Source organism: Aulonocara sp. 'chitande type north' Nkhata Bay, linkage group LG16 (assembly GCF_057382095.1).
Source record: "Aulonocara sp. 'chitande type north' Nkhata Bay isolate Kocher_YH1m ecotype deep benthic linkage group LG16, A_spYH_male_GT1.1, whole genome shotgun sequence".
Lineage (NCBI taxonomy): Eukaryota > Metazoa > Chordata > Actinopteri > Cichliformes > Cichlidae > Aulonocara > Aulonocara sp. 'chitande type north' Nkhata Bay.
The window spans coordinates 6248497-6261670 of record NC_141359.1 but is presented as its reverse complement, the minus strand read 5'-3'; the positions used below and the strand labels follow the sequence as shown (position 1 = coordinate 6261670).

Genomic DNA, 13174 nt, shown 5'->3' with positions numbered 1-13174 from the left:
TGAGCTAAGATTTTCAAGTTATTCACATAATGAAAACCTATACTTTGCGTATGGCGAGAACTCCATTCAAATGCATGTAATAGCGAGAAACGCACTAACGTGGTGAAATAAAGCGTTTTTTCATAAACTTCATAGATTCTTCCTGCCTGTGGGCGTCAAACTAGACCCCCCCCCCCCCCCCTCCTTTCTGTAACTATCAAAACTATCATAGTCTAAACGGTCAACAATTTGCAAATAAATGACTTATAATTGTGCTTACCTGGTCCAGATGATCCACAGCCCCTTTGGATTTGTTATAATCCAGGATGATGTGGGGCTTTCTCTTCCCAGAGTCCTGGACTTGTAGCTCACGGTGCCTGGTGCCCAATAAGACAACATTTTTTCTTTGCTTGGGGATGTAGGAAACCACAGCCTTATCCCCCCTGTAGCGACCTGGACGGGAGAGACGATTATCGAATCTTACAGCCCGATTAATTTGCTCAAATCTTTTTTTTTTGACATGGTAGCAGGAAATAGAAGAGCCCTGTCTCCCGATCCCACAGGCTTGTTGTTGTTTCATGTGAGACCAGTACAGGCCAGTTGCAGGCTTACAAGCCCCATGTAAGCCTGCAACTCCTCCTCATCTATGTCCTTCCAGTCTTTTACCTACCTGTTGCCCTGCAGGTTGGTGAAATGCAGGATTAGCTGCATAATGTCCTCTGCAAAAAAAAGATGGAAAGTGCTCACAGGGCTGCTACAAATTGCATAATGGTCCTCGGGTTAAAATGGGAGGAGGAAAAAATGGCAGGACCTCTTCATGTGTGGGTTGCCACATGATTTTTCCATTTTTAGATCTCCACTGGCCATCCTCCAGTCTTGTCTCTTCATCCTGCTCTTCGTCCTCCTCCTCCTCACATGAGCTGCAAAGCTCCTCGGTGCCTGGCAAAAATTCTTCTTCGCTGTCAGAAGTATCTCCACTGCTTGTGGTATCGTTTTCACTTTCTGAAGAGTGCAAAACCGCAGCAACAGCCTCCTCTAAACTGAGTGCACGCTTCATTGTGTCTGTGCAGAAATGAGCACTCAGACCAGGCTGCAAAGTATTCTCATAGACTTCAAAGGCGCACCTGAATAAACATGCTATAGCATATCCAATAAGAGAGAGGAGGCTCACGCTTGATCAAGAAAAAACATAAACGCACGCCTTTGATCCCCCCCCCCCCCCCCTCTCTTTCTCTCTCTCTCTCTCTCTCTCTCTCTCTCTCTCTCTCACACACACACACACACACACGCACATGCACATACATACACACCATTTTATGGTGGTTAGCTGTTTTATTGTCATGCATTTTACAGGGTAAGATAACCATGTCCTGCATTCAAAACCACTGAAAATGTCTATGGTGGTGCTGTGCCTAATATTGTGCTGGTGTATGCTGGGTAATGGCACAGCTAGCGACTGGGTGACTTTATTCACCCGCTTCGGCTGTTATCAGTCCATACAATGGGCGTTATTAGCACAAATCAGTCCCATAGATATGGACAATCTCCTGCTAGATTGTTCAGAAGGTTGTTATCATCCATCCAGATGGAGGATCACTAACAGGAGCGTGGGAAGACTCCAGAATTCACTCTGGCTGGAATCCGGTGGATACAGCAGTGTTTACAGGTAAGACCGTTTAAACGGACAGCATTTATAGAATGACTATTAAAAGTCAGCGAGTGTCAATAATGTTAATGTGGTTATGTTAGTAATACACCGAGTGCTAATATAACAGCTTTAAGATGCATTTGTAGATGTTATTACGTGTTTTACCGTCTTTATGGTGCTAGCTTAAAGTTACGGTGTAAACGTTAGCTTATATTAGAGTAAAGCTGTTACTGTTTAAACGACGTTTGCACAGAAATATTAGCTTCTGTCATGACAGATGTCATTACTAGTTAATAAAGTTTCCATTAAAGTGTTTAATCGCAGCCACAGATTGACAGCAAATATCTCGATTAGCTTCAGTGCATCTGTAATAAATATGTGCAAGTTTCAGTGCTTCGTTTAAACTGTATGATACTTATACTGACCCAGGGTCAGTGTAAAATACAATCCTAGCTGTGTGAATAAAGCCTGGCTCCTTTAATCCTGCATGGCAAACCTCAGGATGCAGGCTATTATTACTCTTTCCTGCTGGCACATCTGTCACACCTGAGAGTCAGCTAGAAACGTACAGTGACGTTGACATCATGCAAAGACTGCCAGACTCTGTAATACTGGAAATGATCAGTGACTCAAGTTAACACTAAACTTTAAACAGTACCTCTGTGTCTCTGTGTGCTGAACATTTAGGATTGAGTCAGGCTGCATCAGCTGAAGCTGTTATTTGTATATATCAGTATTTTTTTTTTAATTCAGGTGTGGGGAAAATACGTAAGACTGCAATGAAGCGATGTACCAGATTAATCCCTGGCCAAAGGTATCGTACTTAAATCACACTACTGATCCAGCCACATCAGCCTTTTGTGAGGTCTGTTTAAAGTAGACTAAAAAATGAACTGCAGGTTCCTGAGAGGTGGACTGTGAGCACAGAAACACGTTCATACATACAGCTGCAGCAAACTTACATTAATTTTAAATAGATTTGTTACTCTGATGTCTGTCTCTGTCATGGTCCTGGGTCGTTGACCCAGCGTTTTGTGTTTTGTGATTATTTTCCTCTGTTCTAGTTATTCTGTGTCCTCCCCCCTTGTGTCCGGTTAGGGTTCTAGATTTCCTGTTTTGTTCTGAAAGTCTGTGTCTGTTGTCATTGTGTTCAGCCTGTCTCCTCCGGTCCTCATGTGTATTGGGTTCAGCTGTTCGTCCCTCCTGTGTGTGATTACCTTGTGTGTGTGTATATTTAGTGGGTGTCGGTCTGTGTTCATTGTCAGCTCATCTGCGTTCATCTGTGTATCTCTGTGTTTCTTGGTATCCTGTTCCTTAGTCTGCGTCTCTCTGCTCTGCTCTCCATTTTGTTAAGATTTCAGGTTTGCTCTTTAGTTTCTCCCAGTTTAGGTTTCCGTTAGTAATCTCTCACGATTCGCTGCCTGTTTCTGCCACTGCCACCTTGCAAATAAACGTCACTCGAATCATCAGTCACTGCCGCATTTTGGGTCCTCCTTTTCCTCCACACCACACGGCTCACTCCGCCAGCCGTGACAGTCTCTGTGTTAGTCCTCTGACAGACTGGTGACCTGTCCAGGTGTGCTCTACCTATGACTACTGGGACAGGCTCTAGCCTCTGTAATAGAATTTTTCTGATATTTTCATTTAAAGTATTTAAGTGCTTATGCATATGCTTAGTTGTGACACTGTTATAGAGTGTTCAGTGAAAGTTTCTAAAACTAGATGAACTTACTTCAGCGTCAGCAGTTTGAGAAAACAACTCCCTTTACAGGTGCTGATAAGGCCAAGGGCACAAAACAGCTTAACCATTGATCCGTTAGGTTTCATAGCGAGACACGTGAAGTGTGGTAGGATCAGTTTGTAACTTCCTCCCTCTTCCTTGGAATGCATAAAGGAGGAGGAGCACAACGTCTGTGGCAGCGCTGACATGACTGAACTGTAATGTTTGATGTGTGTTGGCGCAGTAATAAATAGCTTGATCACAGCTCTTTCTGTGTTGCAGACTTTATTAAAAAAATTCCACGACCCCCCCCCCCCCCCCCCACCCTCCCACTGTGAACATGAATTGAATATTCAGAAGACATTTGTTTAAATAGTTCTACAAATCTGAGCTGTTGGTGTGTCCTTGGATTGTGTGGTAATAATATTAGAGCTAGTGATCTTTCTTACTGAATCTCCACTATGAGTCATGTTACCTGAGATTAATTCTATGTTTACCTGTCAGCCTGGACGAATGTGCTGTGTGAAGGAAATTAAATTAAATCAGGTCTGAACTGCGTACATTTGAGGAACCTGTTCATATTTAATTGAAATATGAACCAGTGTTTTTTTTTTGATTGCTGATTCCAAGATAGTCTTTGTGGAAATCGTGTTTGGCTTTTTGTTATTTTAATTCTCTTTTCTGTTTTCCAGAACAGTTCTCCACAGTCGCTGTCCATATGGGTCAGTGGGACCAAGAAGCACTCTGCTAATGTGTGGACTCTGACCAGCAACATCCAGCAGGACCCAGACAGCGTTTTCTATCTCCCAGCTGGAGGTTTTTGTTTGTCAGTGACTGGAGAGTCAGATTTTTGTTGAGCTTCACACTTGCAGAGGTAAGTCAGTTTGCAGAGATCCCTCCTACCCTGGCTTTTATGTGCTGGATTTCTTATCTGAAACAGTAATATTTCAGTGACTGCTGCTTATACCACAGGTTAATACACTCTACTGATCCCTGATAGGAGATCCAACAAAGAAGCCTGGTGGATGTTTGTTTACAGTCTGATGATGGGACATCATGCTCTGCATCTTTAAAGTTTGTCTCTTGATTATTATTCATACCCAGTAATGTGAAGTATGCTCATATCTACTATAACTGAACCAACCTGGTGCTCTTCATTTATGGAGGCTGTTGAGTCTGAATGTTGGATATTGTGTATCTCGTGTTCTCTGGGCTTTGTTGTCCTCAGTCTTTTTGCAGGATCAGAAAGCAAAACCAGGAGGCGCGTAAATGTTTCTTCTCCATGATGTTTCTTCAAATGTTTCTTCTGGATGATGATATGACCGTGACACGGGATGCCACCTTTGGTCTTGTGATGAAGCAAAGCTCAGGAAGAAGTGTGATTAAATGGTACCAACATGTTGAGAAGGATGTACAGGGGCACCTGCAGCCAAATCCAAGCTTCAGCTTAGTTGTAGTTGCAGAATGCTATAGGACTGAGACAGCTGAGGCATCAAATGTTTGATTAAACGGAAGAAAAAGAGAATTTTTTTCCCTATAATTATCACTTCTTAAAATCTGTAGCAACTTCAAGTCTGTCAGCATGCTGAGCATGCTCAGAATGTGACAATATATTTTTGTTCAATATTTAATTTCTTTCAGTTGCAATTGTTAAATGAAAAAAATATATATTCTTATAATTAAGCAAACTAATTTATCAAAAAAATATATATACATATGTCTGTATTAGTTTTAATTAATTAATTTGACACCTGTATTGAAAATACCATATTGTATTCATATAGAATCAGTATGGTATCATTGTTTGTCTGCTCACTGATTGTTGAAACTAAGAGCTAGTTTGATCTGTTTAGATCTAAAGTATCCAAAGTTGAGCTCTGATGTTTCTTCACCCCTGTGTGTGTGATATGTGATTTCCTACATGCTGGCAGAGCAGAGCGGCAGTTTGTGCTCACAGATGGTGACAGTGTGGAGAGACGGTGGTGTTTCCTCAGAAGAACCAGCAGAGTCACAAAGGACTCATCTCACCACCTTGACTCACTGACTGATGCTCGTCTGCACTGCACAGAGGAAATCAACTGACCGAGGTTTGTCCAGTGACGTGTTATGAATGTATATTTGTTTTATGCTTACAGATATGTTTTTCTTGACAGAGGCTCTGCAGAGGTTAGACAAAGCAGAGAAAATATGTGCTTTACATTTTACTGTGATTTATTGAGATATTTGTTGCCTGATGTTCAGCAGGAATGGAGAAATAGAATCAAAGGGAGATGTTTTTGATGTTTTTGTAATGATGTAAGTAAATCTTCAATATTATTTATTTGCTTGGTTATATTAGGAGTGTTTCTGAGTGAGGGGGAGAGGAGTCATCATCCAGGTAAAGTGACGTGGATCAGTGGATACACTTGTCTCCCCTTTAAAGGAGACGATCCAAGTCATCCTTAAATGTTAGTGCTTTCAAATGCACAAACATTTTTAAAGGACAAAAATGAACATCCAAGTTTGACTGTAATACAAAATAAATCTTTGCATGTGTGTTTTCAAACTCTCAGATGGGCAGGATATCAGTCTTGGACTGTCTAACCTGCATTGAATGACCACCGCACATGAGCATGTTCCTGCAACATTCAGCATCTGATCCTTCATCTGTGTGCTGCTGCTTTTGGTAAGTGAGTTACCCAACTCCAGTAACTCTAAACACATGCCATCCATTTCTAACGGCCTGGTTACTTCCTGTCAGTTACTTTATTTTATTTTATTTTATTTTTTTTTTTATTTTATTTTTTTGCCTGTCCCGTTTGGCTCTTTTGCCATCAGAATTATTGTCTAAAGGCAAAGAAAGATGCCCAACGGATTTACTTTACCAAATTGACCATCCCAGCCTTGCCATAATGGTCCATTTGATTCACCTTTTATTGTTTATTTTATTTTCATTTACTGAATACGGGACAGACTTGACTGGGGGAAAGAAGGGGAGAAAGAAAGAGGGAAAGAGAAACAGCTGAGAAGAGGGACGGGGGAGAAGGGCAAAAGACAAAAACCAACAGAATGGGCAGGGAAAAAAGAAAATGCATATATCGATCACCTGGGATCACCTGTTGAGAAAGAAAAAAGAAAACAAGCAGAAGAGAACAAGAGTAATAGAATAAACAACATCACAATGATATATGGGAATATGACAGTAAATACTAAATATTAAACATTATTGTGCAGCACATAAGATCAACAGAACACAGTGTGCTTTGAGGTAGGAGCCAAAAATTGTGTAGTTTGTGGGTGTGATCACCCGTGTGTACACCTGTGAGCATGGACACGCTTGCTTTTTTAAAAGGTTCCTTCATGTAATGATCTGCTAGAGGGTGTGGGGGGGCCACAGCCCCGTCCTCCAGGGCATGAAGCAGGTATGGAGGAGATCAAAACTCCAGACATCCAGAGGCCCCCAGAACACAAGAGACCAAGGAAGACCAACAGAGGGGCAGCCGCACCACTGTCCCGGAAAGAGCTGAGGAGAGTCCCAGATGAGGGCTCACTCAGCAGCCGCGGAGCAGAAGCCAGTGGGAGTTGCAGTGACGCGCCCGTGAGCTCCGCCGGCTCCAGCCAGCTGTGCCTGAGTGACCGAGCCCCAGGCCGAGAGGCCGGGGGCACCCCACCTCCGAAGTGGCCCGAGCGAGCCCCAGGCTCCAGGCCCCGATAAGCGGCCGCCAAGGAGTGAGCCGGTGTGTACCCGGATGCCCATCTCCAGACATAAAGAACCACCAACGCACCGATGTCTGAGGGAGTCCGCCACTGGCAGGGGGAGTGGTGGGGGGAGATAGACCTCCAAACCTTGGAGGGCCTGAGATGTCCCCAGAGAGGTGGCGTCTGATACCCAACCTGACATATAGACACAGACATACAGGCACACACAGATACAAACATCCATTCCCACCCTCATGCTCTCATATGCACTTACTCAACCAACGTGGAGACAGACATAAAGAGACGCTGTACACACGATCACACTCCCCAAGCGTACTCTACGAATCGGGTCTAGGTACCCTTGCCCCTGGAGGGGGGAACTGCACCTAGACCCAGGTGGTGGGGAGAGGCAGACCGCCCCGACTCCACAGCAGCAAGGAGGCCCCACACTCCAGACCGCAGCCGGACGGCCAACTCCTCCTCCTAGCCCCCCGCTCCAACAAGCCGCAGAGAATGGGGGTGAGAGAAGACTCCAAACCTCCCTCCACCCGCTCATTGTAGTGTTGATACATGTGTGTTCTAAGGTGCATTTAAAACCCAGGAGGGCATGGAGCTACCTGGTAAGCGCATGGTCCCTCCTGCTAGCCCTCAATGTCTACGTGTATTTAAAATTGAGAGGTGGGCAACGACGCCAGGGGTGAGGTGTACACCGTGATGGTAACTTGGATTCCGTGCATCGTGCCCACCCCCAAGATCCTATATGTATTTGTAATGAGAGTGTGAGTACCTGTCAGTTACTTTAGAAACCATGTGGTCACCTGACCTAACACTGTTTCTTCCTCTTCCCCTTAATGTTCAAGTGTCAAATGTCAAACAGCTGGAGAAGAAACTACACCAGTGTACTGGGATGTTTCAGCAACACGTGCCAGATGCTGTTCCTTCATGGTGACATCACCAGAGACAGTCCCGCCCACCTCAGGACCCATTGATTATGATGATTATAATGATGACAGCGAGCAGAACTAAGACTGTAAAAATCCACGACCAGAATGTTTAGATGCTTTCTAATTATTAATGAATACTGAGAGCCTCTTTCTGTGTTTTGTCTGTTTTGGGTTTTTACCTCATTTGTTACTAACAAAGTTCACCAAACTCACACAGTTTACATTCTGCGTCAAGGTTTAATTTCTTAGAAATCATAGTTTTTCTCCTTTTCTCTTTTTCTCTTTTGTAATTGATGACAATTACAAAAGTCACTGCGCTGCAGTGAATATACTGCGCTGCTTCCTTTTATTGCGTCACACATTGCTTTAAGTTTTTCAGTGTCCAGTTATTTTTTACTGCTGTTTGAATTCTCTGAATGTTTGACCCTGTAGACAGTTTGATGGACTGCTTGTCTTCCTGTTTGTTACCGCCGCCTGTTTTTGACTAAAGATTTGGATTTCTGACTTTAACACAGACTCTTCGTGTCCTCCCTTTGTGTCCTCTTCCTCTGTGAATGTGTTGCATGTGTCACAGATTCCTTTTATTAACTCACCACTGTCCGCAGTGTTGGGAAATCCATACCAGGCTGGAACGAGTCAAGGTAGGTGAGCATCCACGAGAAGACACAGCAGATGCATCCTACTAATACTGACAGGACCAGGAGACTCCAGAAACCGAGCATCTTCTCTTCAGTGCCATCCTCTCCTGTCACCCTCTCTGCCCGCAGCTCTTTGAGTATGGGGTAGATAAGAAACCCTTATTACTAATTTGTATTATAATTCAATTTTCATGAAATATTCATATTCAGTATCGATCCTTTTATATTATAACCACGTATCCACCCAGGCTCATGGTGGGGCAGGGCTCTGTCCTGGGATGCTTGAGTACAAGGTAATGTACACCCTTGGCCAGGTATCCAGTCTGTCAGAATTGTTTTCAATATTTGGTTCAAAAACATGAGTGACAACAAAAATCCAACTAGGATTCTTGCATATGATGAATGGTCTGTCTTTGACTGTATTGTCCAGCTGATCATTCATGACATAACACGGCAACAATGTAAAAAATTAAACAGCAACAGTCTAAATGTAAAGTGCATTCTAAAGTCCTCTTCAATAAATTGTATGCAAAGAGTCATTCAGGTCACTACAGAACCCATAGTATTCATCATTAAATCTCTGGTTGCTTCATTTTTCTATCCTATATCAGACAAAGAAAGAAAGGAACAGCAACAAAACTCCAAACCCAGATTGTAGCTGTTTTTTTCCCCTTCCTGCTAACTGTACACTTTTTTACCTAACCTAACTTTAAAGGATAGGTTAGGTAAAGTTGCATTCTCATGGTGAGGCAAAGTGCTTTATGTGTGTGTGTGCGTGTCATGAACGGCTATAAAAGGCCTATAATTAAAGATCAAAGCGGGGTTTGAGTTCGAGTTACGGCAGACTGTCACTACTTGTAAATGGAACGCAGCCTTCCTACGGCGGACAGCTAATAACAGGAATCGGACGCGGTCCAGCCAAGTCCACAGCAACCACCATAGCAACCGCCTAGCATGACCTTAAAAACATATTCTGTCTTCATAACTATCAAAAACGTGAAATGATTTGCAAAGTGTGAAAGTGTTACAGCTACAGAGAGCTATGGCGGTATCTTTGGAAGCTGTTTACATAGCTAATAATATACGATGTAACTATGGAGACAGTCAGTCCCGTGAGCTAGCGGTGCATGTTTACTGCAGTAAATAAGGTGATTGTGTGCACAGCGTCCACACGCTGCAGAGGGTAAAGACATTACTTCAATATTGTTTTATATTGATATATATTTGCCTTCTGTTGACCATCACCTCAGGTTCACCATTACAGTTTCAGCATACAGATGCACACATTCAAAAACTCATGTCTCAGAAATAAGCACAGCTGTTCATGTTTGTCATTAGAGTTTTATTTGTAAGAAAATTATGAACTTCATATTGTGTATCAAATAAAAGAACATTTCACAACTCTGAGTCAACAGAAACAGGTAACAGAAATGTCTCTAATGTAGACATGTACAGTGTAGTGTAAGCATTAAAAGATCATACAGGAAACACTAACATTTATGTGAAACTAATTGTAATAAAAAATGAGCAGGTGCTTTATAGATTTAAAAGAAAGAATCTGAAAACAACACTTTTTTGGTCTAAGTGATCAAAGTAGAAAACAGAACTGATGTTCAAAAACAAACCGTAGCTGCACTAATATTACACATCTCGATCGTTGTAGTGAACAGACATGTTGCTTTTAAAACCACATGCAGTGTGTGACCATGACTGTTCACTGAGACCATGAATGCCACTTCGCTGAACATTCTTCTTCTTCTTCTTCTTCTTCTTCTTCTTCTTCTTCTTGCCATTAAATTGGAAGCAGAAGGAGCACGAGCTGATTTGATCTACTGAAAGGAAGAACATCTGAGCTGAAACCAGTCAGCTGAAATCATTAAGACAGGAACAAATTCAATGCAGTGTCTCAAGTGGCTTAGCCTGTTACAACTGTTGATACAAGCTAAATATGGTTAACACACAGTGTCAGGGAATTCCAGTGTGGGAACTAGTGGCTTTACATTTGTAGTCATTTAACTTTCATCCATTCATTCATTTAATTCAGGAGGAAGAAATGCCAGGTTGGTACAGGGATTTGGTCCCAATGCTGTCTTTAACTAAATGACTTGGTTCAGTTTATGGCTGGGCTGTATGTGGGGTTATATCATGTTATTTGGGCAGGAGTTCCTGTCCCCTGTTAGACTTAGAAAGTTTCTCCATAAGTAGAGTTTCTGACTCTTCTAGCACATCTGTGGCTGACAGCTTTTTGGTGGCTCTTTTTACCCTACACTGGTTGTGAGTGTGCAAATAGCCCCACTAGTTCTTTTGGGTTGCAGTTAACTAGGGAGGAAGGGGTGGGTATGCCATGATTAGATGAATAACAATTATATGGGATACATAAATTTCATAATGCATGCATATATCTCTATCAATTAAACCTGGCCTGAGGGCTGCCATTTTTTACATTCAGTTATTTCTCTTAGAAATGTTGGAACTAAATAATGAATGTGTTACAGTTAAAGTGAAACACTGGTCAGTGTAAATGGCTCATTGGGACACAGAAACCTTTAAATTAAACCTGATATCTAGTGTCAAACAATATCAAAGCTGTAAAAGATGTTTACAGTCAGAATTTATAAAACTATGATTGTAAATAATTTTTTTTCTCTTTGTGCTGAATATCAACACTGTGATTTCTTAGACTGTAAGCTTTACTTTAGCACAACCAGTTGTAGAAGCCCTCACTCCAAATGTCTTTTGATAACAAGAAAAAAATACCTTTTCAGTACACGGCCTGAAGTTCTTCTCCGACATCTTCTGCCATCAGCTTTGTCTGCTGGTTTGAAGACAATAAACCACAAAAAAGATGATTTAGTCACTTTGTCTGTGTCATGCAGCTCAAATGTTGAATAGCCGTCGTTATCCCTCTGCTGCGTCAGTAGGATTGTACTGTACAGCATCTCATTGATATGTTACACGATAACAGACTTACATCATTAAAATAGAAAGGGCAGGAGATATTTGGATATTTTTTATATTTATATTACATTTTATAGCTGACGGATATTACTAAATAGATAGAATTTACTAAACAGCTGTATGAACATGAAAAATATGTCTATAATAACAAAGGACCAGGGGAGCCAGTAGAATTAATTCAACTGGACACTCGAAAGACGTCCTTAAATGCTCTTTAAGTGGCAGAACAGATGAACAAACGCTTACTTTAATTGCTTACTTGAGATGAAATCTGCTCAGGTACTTTTTAAAGCTGTGTGAGCTAAGATTTTCAAGTTATTCACATAATGAAAACCTATACTTTGTTTCGTGCGAGTTCCCCATTCAAATGCATGTAATCGTCAGAAACGCACTGTCTTGGCGAAATAAAGCGTTTTTGCACAACTTCATATAAATGGGTGTAACTTTTGATAGAAGATTCAGACTCACATGTTCATGGCTTCATCTTATAGAATTCAATATCCCCGTGCTGGGCAAACAGGTTTTGCAGCTGTTTGAGCTAAGATTTTCAAGTTATTCACAAAATGAATACCTATACTTTGTTTCGTGCGAGAACGCCATTCAAATGCATGTAATAGCGAGAAACGCACTGTCTTGGCGAAATAAAGCGTTTTTGCACAACTTGATATAAATGGGTTTAACTTTTGATAGAAGATTCAGATATACGTATTCATGGCTTTATCTTATGGAATTCAATATCCCTGTGCAGGGCAAAAAGGTTTTGCAGCTGTTTGAGCTAAGATTTTCAAGTTATTCACATAATGAAAACCTATACTTTGTGTCGGGCGAGAACTCCATTCAAATGCATGTAATAGCGAGAAACGCACTGTCTTGGCGAAATAAAGCGTTTTTGCACAACTTCATATAAATCGGTGTAACTTTTGATAGAAGACTCAGAAATACATATTTATGGCTTTGCCTGATAGAATTCAATATCCCTGTGTTGAGTAAACGGTTTTTGCAGCTGTTCGAGCTAAGATTTTCAAGTTATTCACATAATGAAAACCTATACTTTGTGTCGGGCGAGAACTCCATTCAAATGCATGTAATAGCGAGAAACGCACTAACGTGGTGAAATAAAGCCTTTTTCATGGTCTTCATAGAGACAGCTGTAACTTTTGATAGAAGACTCAGAAATACATATTTATGACTTTATCTTATAGAATTCAATATCCCCGACTTTGTTTCGGGCGAGAACGCCATTCAAATGCATTTGCGTGATAGAATTCAATATCCCCGTGTTGAACAAGCGGTTTTTGCAGCTGTGTGTGAGCTAAGATTTTCAAGTTTTTCACATAATGAAAACCTATACTTTGTTTCGTGCGAGTTCCCCATTCAAATGCATGTAACAGTCAGAAACGCACTGTCTTGGCGAAATAAAGCGTTTTTGCACAACTTCATATAAATAGCTGTAACTTTTGATAGAAGATTCAGACTCACATGTTCATGGCTTTATCTTATAGACTTCAATATCCCCGTGCTGGGCAAAAAGGTTTTGCAGCTGTTTGAGCTAAGATTTTCAAGTTATTCACATAATGAAAACCTATACTTTGTTTCAGGCGAGTTCCCC

General features: G+C 41.5%; 1 long non-coding RNA gene across 9 annotated transcripts; it reads left to right on the top strand.

The window, feature by feature from the left end:
• The first annotated feature begins 1292 nt into the window (after positions 1-1292).
• LOC147310885 (uncharacterized) lies at positions 1293-8473 on the top strand. Of its 9 annotated transcripts, none has more exons than XR_015125492.1 (8): positions 1293-1645; positions 2381-2441; positions 4040-4221; positions 4320-4736; positions 5284-5434; positions 5686-5794; positions 5900-6012; positions 7886-8473. It is a non-coding gene; the product is annotated as an uncharacterized LOC147310885 (long non-coding RNA). The 9 variants fall into 9 exon arrangements; XR_015125486.1 differs by having other exon boundaries at positions 5279-5434; XR_015125487.1 differs by having other exon boundaries at positions 4045-4221; positions 4320-5434.
• The last annotated feature ends 4701 nt before the right edge of the window (positions 8474-13174 follow it).